Below are 12,151 nucleotides of genomic sequence, written 5' to 3' on the forward strand. Positions count from 1 at the left end.
TGAAGGGGTCTGAATACTTTCCAAATGCACTGTATATGAAATTCCCATTTTATGAGTTTGATTATATAATCTTTAAATCCAGTCAAAAACAGTATAGGATATGGAAGGCAGCAAATGACATCACTTTCTCAGCATATCTAGCAAACTATAAATCAGAGTTCCATAGCCATTTTCAGTTGCATAATAAATCAAGTTTTTAAATGAAACCCATTGAGCGTGTGTGAGGAATAAAAACATGTAAATGAAATACACATTCCAGCAAATCATTTCTTTAGGACCTTTTTATTTTTTTTTATAATGGTCTAAAATGTAGCAGTATGTAGGGAATGAGACACTATCAATGTGATAAAATCTTAAATCACCCAAATCCTTGCTATGCATATCAGTAGACAGTGATGCACCACCATGTGTTTAGGGAACAGGCCAAGAAAAGGAAAAAAAAAGAAAAACAGGACCATTCAATCACCAAAACTCTTTAGTGGGCATCATGATATGCTTACACTGAACAAACAGGTCAAGTCTCCAGATCTGAAAACATACCAAAAATGTTGTTTTTTTTTAAATACAAGACATGGAAAATGTAATCCAGTCTCCTTTTTACCTCATTTAGCACCCGGTAATCTTAACAATACGCACATCTCAATAGGTAGTCTAAGTAACTCATTACTTATCCCAAGTACAAATACTTATGCTATCACTAAAAAAATATATATAAAATCACTGGAATACACCTTTAAGGCAATTGACGTAAATGATCAAATAGAATTAAAAAGTACAGTACTTCAAACATTAACACTTTAGTTACAATAAATCCACATGAACATATTAAGACACTAGGATTTCCATGTCTTTGTGTACTCAAAATATTTCTAGTTAAATCACTTCTGAAATACAACAAGACTATTCCAATACAACCACAAGAGGGTTCCATGCAGTGACAAGTAGCGTCATGATTGTCAGAACAGGTTTGAAGCAAACTACAAGTACTTATTGAGTAACGGGGGAACGGTCTGTCACTAAAAGATTAAGAGCCATTAAGAACAGTAAACTACAGCTGCATCCCAATGAACAATGTGGAGTCTCTCGAAACATTAAAAATTACAAAAACACAGATCGTATAAATAACAAATACAACTATAAAATCTAAAGAAAGAGATTTCCTGTGTTTGCCAAAACTGTTTAGGAATGTGAATTGAGAGTCCATTTGGTGGGGATAAGTGTCTGTACTGCTAGATCCAGCACCCAGGGAGTAGTTTCATTTGTCCAGCAGAGCAGCTCTCTCACCGTGCTGCGATTCCAACTCTAGAGGGGCGTTATTGCGGTATATCAAGAACTGTATGGAGATCTGATGCTGTGAGTCAAGGGAATTCAAGAAGTTTATGAATTAAATAAAAATATTCTTACTAAAAGGCACTGGAAAAGAAATGCATCCCAAAGACTGCAGGCTTAAATATAGGATAATGTACAGGTAAATACTTACATCATACCAGTCACAAACCAACCTGAACCAATTGCCTTTAGGTAAGTTCATTACGGTCATGTAATACAAGGACAGAGCCAAAATCAGAAGCTAAGTGTTAAGTCAAAGCAGACTAAATGTTACAAGTACACATGTGATTGAAGAGGCCAGAGGCCCAGCAGGCATTGTAATGAGAAGGATACCAGCAGGTCTAGAGAGAGGGTGCCCAGGCTGCCTACGAGCCAGGGCAGGAGGTGGATGATGTAGCTTCCCTCTCCCTGGCCCTGCTCAGGGTTCTTCAGCAGCACACTCAGGCCGTACATGGTGTTACCCAGGATGACCAGGGCAAACAGGAAGTAGGACACACCCTCCGTCGACTTTCTCGTATACTACAGAGAGATAGTAAAAATATGAGAAAGAAAATATCCATGCAGCACTTTTACAGGTAGGAAGCCTACCCAGTACTCATTCACTCAACAACCCTTCCCAACTCCCCTTTTTCAGACTCACATTAATGTGCATCTGTGGCAGTCTGGAGCAGAGGTAGAGCACTGAGGATATGGAGCCAATGATATACCCAATGATCTCCTTGGTGCTGAAAGCCTGGACACAAGCAAAAAAAAAAAGTTTGCATGTCACGCATAACAGTTAGCCAGGGGCCAGTGTCATATCAACACAAATTACATTAGCATCCACTGATTGCTTAAAGACCACTTCACCTTAATACTGTCCAGTGGTTGACAGCAAGGCCCGCCCTTTAAACCCAGAGGGGACCACATCCTGTTGGGACGCAGGTAAGGCCACAAGGCCGGCAGAGAAGCCCAGGACATAGACCACACCCACCACATTTAAGACCGACCTGCCTGGGTTGAGGAATGGGAGAAAAAAAAATGGGCTTAGTCTTAATTTTTGGAAGACGCAGCCTCAGCAAACTCCTGCAACTATGAGTCGCTGCGTCATCAGCTGCCACAAAAATAAGGAAACAAAAGAACAGAATGTTGTGGTGATGCACGGTATTGCCGACATCAGTTGTGCATCATTTTCTCCATTATTGGACAATTGGTTAGAAAAATTCTATGTTAATGTAGAATAATTAGGATCTGATAGTGTACTAAAAAAGCAAAGTTAGGGGACTTTTACCATCACAAGGTCTAGTATCGAGCAGTGTTTCTCAACACTAGCCTAATCCTAGGGAGCCTCTATGTATAGACCAGAACAGTCCAATCTGAAGCTATTCCCATACTGAAATACACATCTGTTAGGTTCACTGAACTGTTAAATAACAACTGTAAGCCTATATTCAATTAAAACAACCTAGCAATGTTTTTTGGAATAATGAGATATTTTTACAAAGGCGTCTTGGAAATAACATTTGCTGAGTCGGCAGAACATGGACAAGCCATACCCTGTCATGCGTGTGTGTGTGAAAGGGCAGTGTTTCCCAACTCCAGTCCTCAAGTACCCCCAACAGTACACATTATTGTTGTAGCCCAGGACAAGCACACCTGATTCCACTTCTCAACTAATCATCAAGTCCTCAATGAGTTGAATCAGGTGAGTTTGTCCGGCGCTACAACAATGTGTACTGTTTGGAATACTCAAGGACTGGATTTTGGAAAGACATACACGCAAAGACCCCTCGATTAATAGTCAGTGGGTGGAACGTACACTGACCAGTGGCCTTGATTTAGTACTGACAACAAATCTCACAGCAGATAATTTGACAAAAAAACAAACTCACTGTTATTCATCCTGTTCTTAGCCACATAGTAAAAGTACATTCCCAGCATCAATAAGTCAGCCAGGACAAAATACACTGCTGTGTACATCTGTATGAGAGAAGGGGGGGAAGGGAAGACGTCAGTGGGGTGGACAAGGGGAATACTTATATGCCTAACATTAAAATGTCATTATCTATACATTAGCATCATGATGAGTTGACCATTTCAGTTTATCCCTATTCTCATTAGACTGACACCAAAACGGTTTTATAATATTTTTCAAAGCATTTCAGCAATATTGACTGACCCAGACAGCCGTCACTTACCTGTAGCGGCAGTTGGTCAGCTAAGAATGAACCTACAAGATTGCAGGAGTCACCCCCCAGCCACAGCAGCAGAAACCAAATGGACAAGGCACTGTCCATATTCCCACTCTTACAAGAGTTGTAGTACTGTCTGCGTTCATGAACATAACAATGGGAAGAGTAACGGTGTTGTCCATAAATCAGAAATGGGCTGAAATAATGTAAAGCCAATCAAGACTTACGGCAGAGAAGAGACCATGAAGCACATTATTGACAGCAGACCCAGGATTACACTGGCCATGTCCCTGGCGTCCTGGGCACATTCCCGCAGCCCTTCCCAAACCCATCTCGACCCATTCGGGCACACAGTGCTGAAGTTTCCATCAGTGTTCCATCCAATGGACACCAGCGTGAGAACACCATCAGCCGATCCCAAATTCAGACTCATTCTAAGTACAGACGAAAGGGTTAAACGCACAAGTTAGACAAAATAGCTAAATAAGCAACAAAGTACAAGTAGATATGTGCTTATTATTTCTGTAGGCAAAACTTGTTTATACCTCAGTCTCAAATGTTACTAAGGAATTCAGACTCGAGTGACCTCGGTTTGTACTAAGAATGGACTAACTGTTTCCAGCTGGGCAATAAAACAAGTTGCTAGCTTACGTTTCCTTGCTTGTTAGCCGGCTGCCTTCTCAAGCTTGTGGCTGATTCAAACGTCTAAAACAAGGTAAAGCCGGTCGAACATTCAAAATACTGATCTTACCTGATTCTCGGCAAGTTAGTGAAGTGTGTCCAGGCGTCTACGTCTGTTTGCTGACTGGCTTGCAAAGATAAAGAAGAAAAGCATAGACGTAAAAACAATTGTGTTCGGAGTGACCTAGCTAGTTATGATTGGAAGATCAGTAGGGAAAAGGCGGAGCTAGACGGCAGATTGAGGGAGTTCTATTAACATGAGCCGCGGTGCACCGTGAACGAGCAAAAGCGGTCAGAGAGGAGCGCCTTTCTCAAATCGAACCCTAATATGCGCCGCTCGCACATGTTAACGAGGCAGTGTAGTGCATAATTTAGAAACATATATTTTCCATAAAATATGTTTGAATTTTCAAACTAGTTTTCATTGGGGAGGCAGATAAAGCGTTTTTATCAAAAGCAATCTCTGTTGCATCTGAAAACACAGAATCCTACTCATTACTCCAAGTGCTTAAATGGATACTTGGCAATGAGGCCATTTATCTATTTCCGCAGTCAGATGAACTCGTGGATACCATTTTATGTCTGTGTGTCCAGGTTAATCCAGGTCCTGCAGTGCCTAGCTCCACTCCCACTCCCCAGGTGCTCTCATTTGTTGACTTCTGTAACTGTAAAAGCCTTGGTTTCATGCATGTTAACAATAGAAGCCTACTCCCTAAGTTTGTTTTACTCACTGCTTTAGCACACTCTGCCAACCCGGATGTCTTAGCCGTGTCTGAATCCTGGCTTAAAAAAACACCAAAAACCCTGAAATCTCCATCGCTAACTATAACATTTTCCGCCAAGATAGAACTGCCAAAGGGGGCGGTGTTGCAATCTACTGCAAAGATAACCTGCACAGTTCTGTATTACTATCCAAGTCTGTACCCAAACAATTCGAGCTTCTACTTCTAAAAATTCAGCTTTCCAGAAACAAGTCTCTCACTGTTGCCGCTTGCTATAGACCTCCCTCTGCCCCCAGCTGTGCCCTCAATACCATATGTGAATTGATTGCCCCTCATCTTCTGAGATCGTGCTACTAGGTGGCCTAAACTGGGACATGCTTAACACCCCGGCCATCCTACAATCTAAGCTTGATGCCCTCAATCTCACACAAATTATCAATGAAACTACCAGGTACAACCCCAAATCCGTAAACACGAGCACCCTCATAGATGTCATCCTAACTAACTCGCCCTCCAAATACACCTCTGCTGTTTTCAATCAAGATCTCAGCGATCACTGCCTCATTGCCTGCATCTGTAATGGGTCTGCGACCAAACGACCACCATCACTGTCAAACGCTCCCTAAACACTTCTGCGAGCAGGCCTTTCTAATCGACCTGGCCGGGGTATCCTGGAATGGCATTGACCTCATCCCGTCAGTAGATGATGCCTGGCTATTCTTTAAAAGTGCCTTCCTCACCATCTTAAATAAGCATGCCCCATTCAAAAGATTTAGAACTAGGAATAGATATAGTCCTTGGTTCACTCCAGACCTGTCTGCCCTTGACCAGCACAAAAACATCCTGTGGCGTTCTGCATTAGCATCGAATAGCCCCCATGATATGCAACTTTTCAGGGAAGTTAGGAACAAATATACACAGGCAGTTAGAAAAGCTAAGGCTAGCTTTTTCAAACAGAAATGTGCATCCTGTAGTACTAACTCAAAAAAAGTTCTGGGACACTGTAAAGTCCATTGAGAATAAGAGCACCTCCTCCCAGCTGCCCACTGCTCTGAAGCTAGGAAACACTGTTACCACCGATAAATCCACTATAATTGAGAATATCAGTAAGCATTTCTCTACGGCTGGCCATGCTTTCCACCTGGCCACCCCTACCCCGGTCAACTGCCCGGCACCCTCCACAGCAACCCGCCAAAGCCCCCACCATTTCTCCTTCACCCAAATCCAGATAGCTGATGTTCTGAAAGAGCTGCAAAATCTGGACCCATACAAATCAGCCGGGCTAGACAATCTGGACCCTCTCTTTCTAAAATGATCTGCCGAAATTGTTGCAACCCCTATTACTAGCTCGTTCAACCTCTCTTTCGTATCGTCTGAGATTCCCAAAGATTGGAAAGCTGCCGCGGTCATCCCCCCTCTTCAAAGGGGGTGACACTCTAGACCCAAACTGCTACAGACCTATACAGTGGGGGAAAAAAGTATTTGATCCCCTGCTGATTTTGTATGTTTGCCCACTGATAAAGAAAGGATCAGTCTATAATTTTAATGGTAGGTTTATTTGAACAGTGAGAGACAGAATAACAACAAAAAAATCCAGAAAAACGCATGTCAAAAATGTTATAAATTGATTTGCATTTTAATGAGGGAAATAAGTATTTGACCCCCTCTCAATCAGAAAGATTTCTGGCTCCCAGGTGTCTTTTATACAGGTAACGAGCTGAGAATAGGAGCACACTCTTAAAGAGAGTTCTCCTAACCGCAGCTTGTTACCTGTAAAAAATACACATGTCCACAGAAGCAATCAATCAATCAGATTCCAAACTCTCCACCATGGCCAAGACCAAAGAACTCTCCAAGGATGTCAGGGACAAGATTGTAGACCTACACAAGGCTGGAGTGGGCTACAAGACCATCGCCAAGCAGCTTGGTGAGAAGGTGACAACATTTGGTGTGATTATTCGCAAATGGAAGAAACGCAAAAGAACTGTCAATATCCCTCGGCCTGGGGCTCCATGCAAGATCTCACCTCGTGGGGTTGCAATGATCATGAGAACGGTGAGGAATCAGCCCAGAACTACACGGGAGGATCTTGTCAATGATCTCAAGGCAGCTGGGACCATTGTCACCAAGAAAACAATTGGTAACACACTATGCCGTAAGGGACTGAAATCCTGCAGCGCCCGCAAGGTCCCCCTGCTCAAGAATACATATACATGCCCGTCTGAAGTTTGCCAATGAACGTCTGAATGACTCAGACGACAACTGGTGAAAGTGTTGTGGTCAGATGAGACCAAAATGGAGCTCTTTGGCATCAACTCAACTCGCCGTGTTTGGAGGAGGAGGAATGCTCCCTATGACCCCAAGAACACCATCTACACCGTCAAATATGGAGGTGGAAACATTATGCTTTGGGGGTGTTTTTCTGCTAAGGGGACATGACAACTTCACCGCATCATTTGACGGGGCCATGTACTGTCAAATCTTGGGTGAGAACCTCCTTCCCTCAGCCAGGGCATTGAAAATGGGTCATGGATGGGTATTCCTGCATGACAATGACCCAAAACACACGGCCAAGGCAACAAAGGAGTAGCTCAAGAAGAAGCACATTAAGGTCCTGGAGTGGACTAGCCAGTCTCCAGACCTTAATCCCATAGAAAATCTGTGGAGGGAGCTCATGGTTCGAGTTGCCAAATGTCAGCCTTGAAACCTTAATGACTTGGAGAAGATCTGCAAAGAGGAGTGGGACAAAATCCCTCCTGAGATGTGTGCAAACCTGGTGGCCAACTACAAGAAACGTCTGACCTCTGTGATTGCCAACAAGGGTTTTGCCACCAAGTACTAAGTCATGTTTTGCAGAGGGGTCAAATACTTATTTCCCTTATTAAAACGTAAATCATTTTATAACATTTTTGACAAGCTTTTTTCTGGATTTTTTTGTTGTTATTCTGTCTCCCACTGTTCATATAAATCTACCATTAAAATTATAGACTGATCATTTCTTTGTAAGTGGGCAAACGTACAAAATCAGCAGGGGATCAAATACTTTTTTCCCCCACTGTACAACAACACAGAGTTACACATGGAATAAACAAAACATACAGTCAATAATACAGTAGAACAAAAGAAAACAAAAGGTCTATATACAGTGAGTGCAAATTAGGTAAGTTAAGGCAATAAATAGGCCATGGTGGCGAAGTAATTATAATATAGCAATTAAACACTGGCCCAAAACACAGTCAGGCGTTTACTTCACATTCTAGACCCCCATGGACTGCGCATTTGGGCGGAAGTCTCTGGTAAGGAGATTAACTAGCTACTTTACCTTCACAACCAAGAGGACATAAAGGAACAGTTTAGGTAAGTGTCCTTTTTGTCTTGTACTTTCACATTTGGAAGGCGCTTCGAAACAATTAGCTTGCATGATTATATATTTTCTAGCACAACCAACCCATTAGCTAGCAAGCTATATCTGAATGATGCACTGAAATTAGGTACTCTCAAGGGGATCACTATAGTAGCTAGCTATGGCTATTCTCAAAAATAAGCACTGTGCTTGGGCAACAAGTGAGTAAGAATGCCGGATGTCTCAACTCCTCCCTTTCCTCTACGCGAAACATACTTTTTTTTATGTACAGACGTGTAGCCTAAGCCGGCATTGTGGGAGGCAAACCGTCTTTCTAGACTCTAGTCTAGAGAGACTACTATCGTATGTATTATTGATTGATGACTGTTGGAACTGGCTAACAAACAGAAAGTGGCAGTGGTTTTAATCTTGTAATTTAAAGAGAAACTTGTAGTAAAATTATATATTTTTGATAAAGTGTTGTTTGGTTCATTGTAATGCTCAGAAGTCATGATCCAATTTAATAGGTGGCCTGTCACGAACCAGTCTTCCTATGGTTGAGGTGTTCCCCCTCAGTAAAAAGGAACTGCCGTAGTCTGGTAGTGGTGCCATTTTAGGTAACCCCATAGGTGGCATGTGTTACGTAGTCATATGGCCAATACTGTATTCTGTAAATATAATTACAATACAGACTTGTACTTGCTCTTTAGAGAAGTTCTGTGCATCTTATGTTGAAAACCATATTCACAGAAACCTAGTTGCAGACTACTTATAAAATTGTAACCTGTTTCATGAACACCAGTTCTCTTTTAGGACAAGAATGACTGTGTAACCTTAAGGACAATGTCTCCATCACAGGTCCCAAGTGTAATATTATAGTAAGGGTATATCGTTAACATAACTTGTGATGGTTTAAATGTTCAGATTGGGCATGTCAAATCAATGAACTATATCAACGTTTTTATTTACATTTTACCTCACAACCTTTTGATAGTGGAAAGGAAAAACTTGATATGCATTGAATGTAGGATTTTCACCCTTGTGAAGTAAGATGTATCTTTAAAAGTATTGACTCAGGCAACAACTTTATTGTTCAAGCAAATATGGTGTAAACAGTACTGGAGGGGCAGAGCAAGCAGGCGGGCTTCCTTCAACTTTGGGGATACACTGAGGGTGGAGTTTCTGTCCCCGTCTGTGCCGGGGTGAAGCCAATAATGGTGGATAAATAAAGATAGTTCACTCAGGCTGTTTACCATTGTCTACTTAAAGGGGTGGTTCGCCCATAGACACCCAATGCGATAGCAGCTGGGTCAGGTCTACTTAGTTCATTGACTTCAATTGAAACAGAAGAATAGGGAGTGGGATGTCACGCTTCCTCTTCCATCTCTGGTGAAGCTCTTCATTCACCTGGCTACCCAGAGGTTATGCGGTAGGGTGCAGTTGAGGCCACTATAAAGTAGATGGGAGACAACGTGGTACCCAAGGTGGAGAAAGGGAGCTTAATGGGATGGGAAGGGAGGGAGGGCGGGTACCTGTGAGTCGAGTGTTGTCGATATAAGGTCAAGTCAAATGTGAGTGTGCGTCTGCCTGACTGCCTGTCAGTCAGTTGCAATTCAAAGCATAGTCTACCTCGTCAGTGGACCGTTGCATGGTGATGAACAGGGCTCCTACTTCGGCTGGCGGACTTCTTCCTGGCATTAACGATGGTCAGCAGACTGCATCGAGGGGTGAAGGACAGCAGGAGGATCTGATAGGTGCTCATCTCCCATGTGGCTCAGTTGGTAGAGCATGGTGTTTGCAACGCCAGGGTTGTGGGTTTCGATTCCCACGGGGGACCAGTACGGAGAAAAAATGTATGAAATGTATGCATTCACTACTGTAAGTCGCTCTGGATAAGAGAGTCTGCTAAATTACTAAAATGTAAATGTAAATATCTCCTGCAATAGAAGTGTTGAATGCTAAATAAAGTTAATCTCATGGTGATTGGATGTCAAATAAATTCTTGCCAATAGTTGAGAAGAGCTGCTGCTGCTAGGCTAGTCTCAGATCTCTATGTCCACTTACCCACATCTACTAATCATAGACCAGGGGGTCAATCTGAAGTTATAGAAGGAATGAGGGAGAGAGAGAATTCGCCATCAGAGAAGGAGTACTGATCTAGGATCAGGTCCACTCGGCCCATATAATATTTATTATGATTTTACCTTTTTGCAAATTCTTGTACATTAATGAAATATTATCCATACTGTAAATCCATATGTACTTGTACTAGCTAGCACTGTAGTACCTAATATAGGATACTTGTATCAGTTGTTATAAATTAACTTCATGAAAATGAACTCCAATAAAGTTGCCCTCCAGTGGCCACCATGACTCCTCCAGCCACATCTGGAACTCCAAGAAACACACACAGAGCTGGGCAAAATAAATAAATGCAAAATACAATTAGCTATTCATAGGTTGCACCTCTGTCACTGGTTCGCGTCATGCATTTGTGGAGTTAGTTTTAGATGGCACGGTGCCCCGGGTGCATGGAGATTTTTTTTAAGGACTAATGGAATAAAATACAAACTCCGATCAACCGGGGGGCACAAGGCCATGCAATACGAACATCTCCATTGTTATGCACGTTCTCAAGACGCACAGCCAAAGATAGAACAATGAGACAGATACTTCACCGGATGTATAAATGTAAAGCATCCGCTTGGCGTTTCCACTCACTACCAAACATGGTAGTGAGAGGAAGCCCAGTGGCCGGCAGTGGGAGATGGAACGAGATGGATTTTGGCCGACATTCTGCACATTTTCTCATCGATGAAACATTTGATCTCAATGCAGTTTTCTGTTCCCAAAACTAGAATATGTTATGAACAGAGTGGACTACTTTTGTAGACTTTAACCTTTGCCAAAGTTGTAAAAAGATCACGTTGTTTAGAAGGAGTGCAAAGGCGACTTGTTATCGCACACGCGCACTTCACAGAGTAGGCGTTCCCTAATGGGAATATGCAGATGTGTGCTAGCTCGTGTTTGGTTCTGCCCACTATGACTAATTTGTTACCATTGGAAACGAATATTTGGCATAGCTGTACCCAAAAGTTGTGACAGATGGAGGCTAAGAACTGTTTCGTGTAATTAACATTATATGGAAATATGACATTGCTAAAGTAGGCAAATGTTTAGTAGAAATCTACTTTGCCATTCATTTGGCGACATGATAATGATGGCAATGTCATTCGCTAACAAAGTTCGTCAACAATAGCCAGCAATGCTAACGGTAGCTAGCTTAAATCTGAGTTGGTCTCCCCTCGATTTTAGCTAGCTAACGTTATACATCTAAAGTCATTCTGACGACATCCAAATGACTTAGAGGTTTTCCTAATAATCATTTGACTCCTTTTGCAATGTCATATTTCCAAACCACTAGTGCACTTTTGATTAAATTAGCGCGCATTGAGTACGCTTGATCAGTCGGAAATGGTTCTCAGATAGGGGCTTGCTTGTTCTTGAGAATAGCGATAGCCACCATAGTGATTCTCTCGAGTGGCGAATTTCAGTGCATAATTCAGATATAGTTTACTAGCTGGTTGTGCTAGAAATGCCAATCACGCTACCTAATAGCTTCAATGCATCATCTAAATGTGACATTTCAAGACAAAAAGGGCATGCCTAAACTGTTCCTCTATGTCCTCTTGGTTGTGAAGGTAGCTACTAATCCCCTTTCCAGAGATTTAGGCCCAAATGTACAGTCCATGGGCATCTAGAATATGAAGTAAACGCCTGACTATTTTGGGTCACCACCTGTTTGGATGTATTTAAGATGCATTAGTTTGTATCCATGAAGCTTTCCATGTCCGCCCAGTTCATCAAGGAATAACGTCGAGGTCCGATAGTTTTTTTAAAATCTG

General features: G+C 42.2%; 1 pseudogene across 1 annotated transcript; it reads right to left on the reverse strand.

Annotated features, from left to right (window-relative positions):
- Nucleotides 1–566: 566 nt before the first annotated feature.
- LOC106566844 (lysosomal amino acid transporter 1 homolog) lies at nucleotides 567–8,442 on the reverse strand (annotated as a pseudogene). Its single transcript, XR_006758547.2, has 9 exons — nucleotides 8,226–8,442; nucleotides 4,252–4,305; nucleotides 3,728–3,934; nucleotides 3,507–3,636; nucleotides 3,201–3,288; nucleotides 2,171–2,322; nucleotides 1,970–2,062; nucleotides 1,663–1,848; nucleotides 567–1,345 (listed from the first exon to the last, which is right to left on the reverse strand). The product of XR_006758547.2 is annotated as a lysosomal amino acid transporter 1 homolog (transcript).
- Between the last annotated feature and the right edge of the window lie 3,709 nt (nucleotides 8,443–12,151).

Source organism: Salmo salar, chromosome 13, assembly GCF_965601325.2.
Source record: "Salmo salar chromosome 13, fSalSal1, whole genome shotgun sequence".
Lineage (NCBI taxonomy): Eukaryota > Metazoa > Chordata > Actinopteri > Salmoniformes > Salmonidae > Salmo > Salmo salar.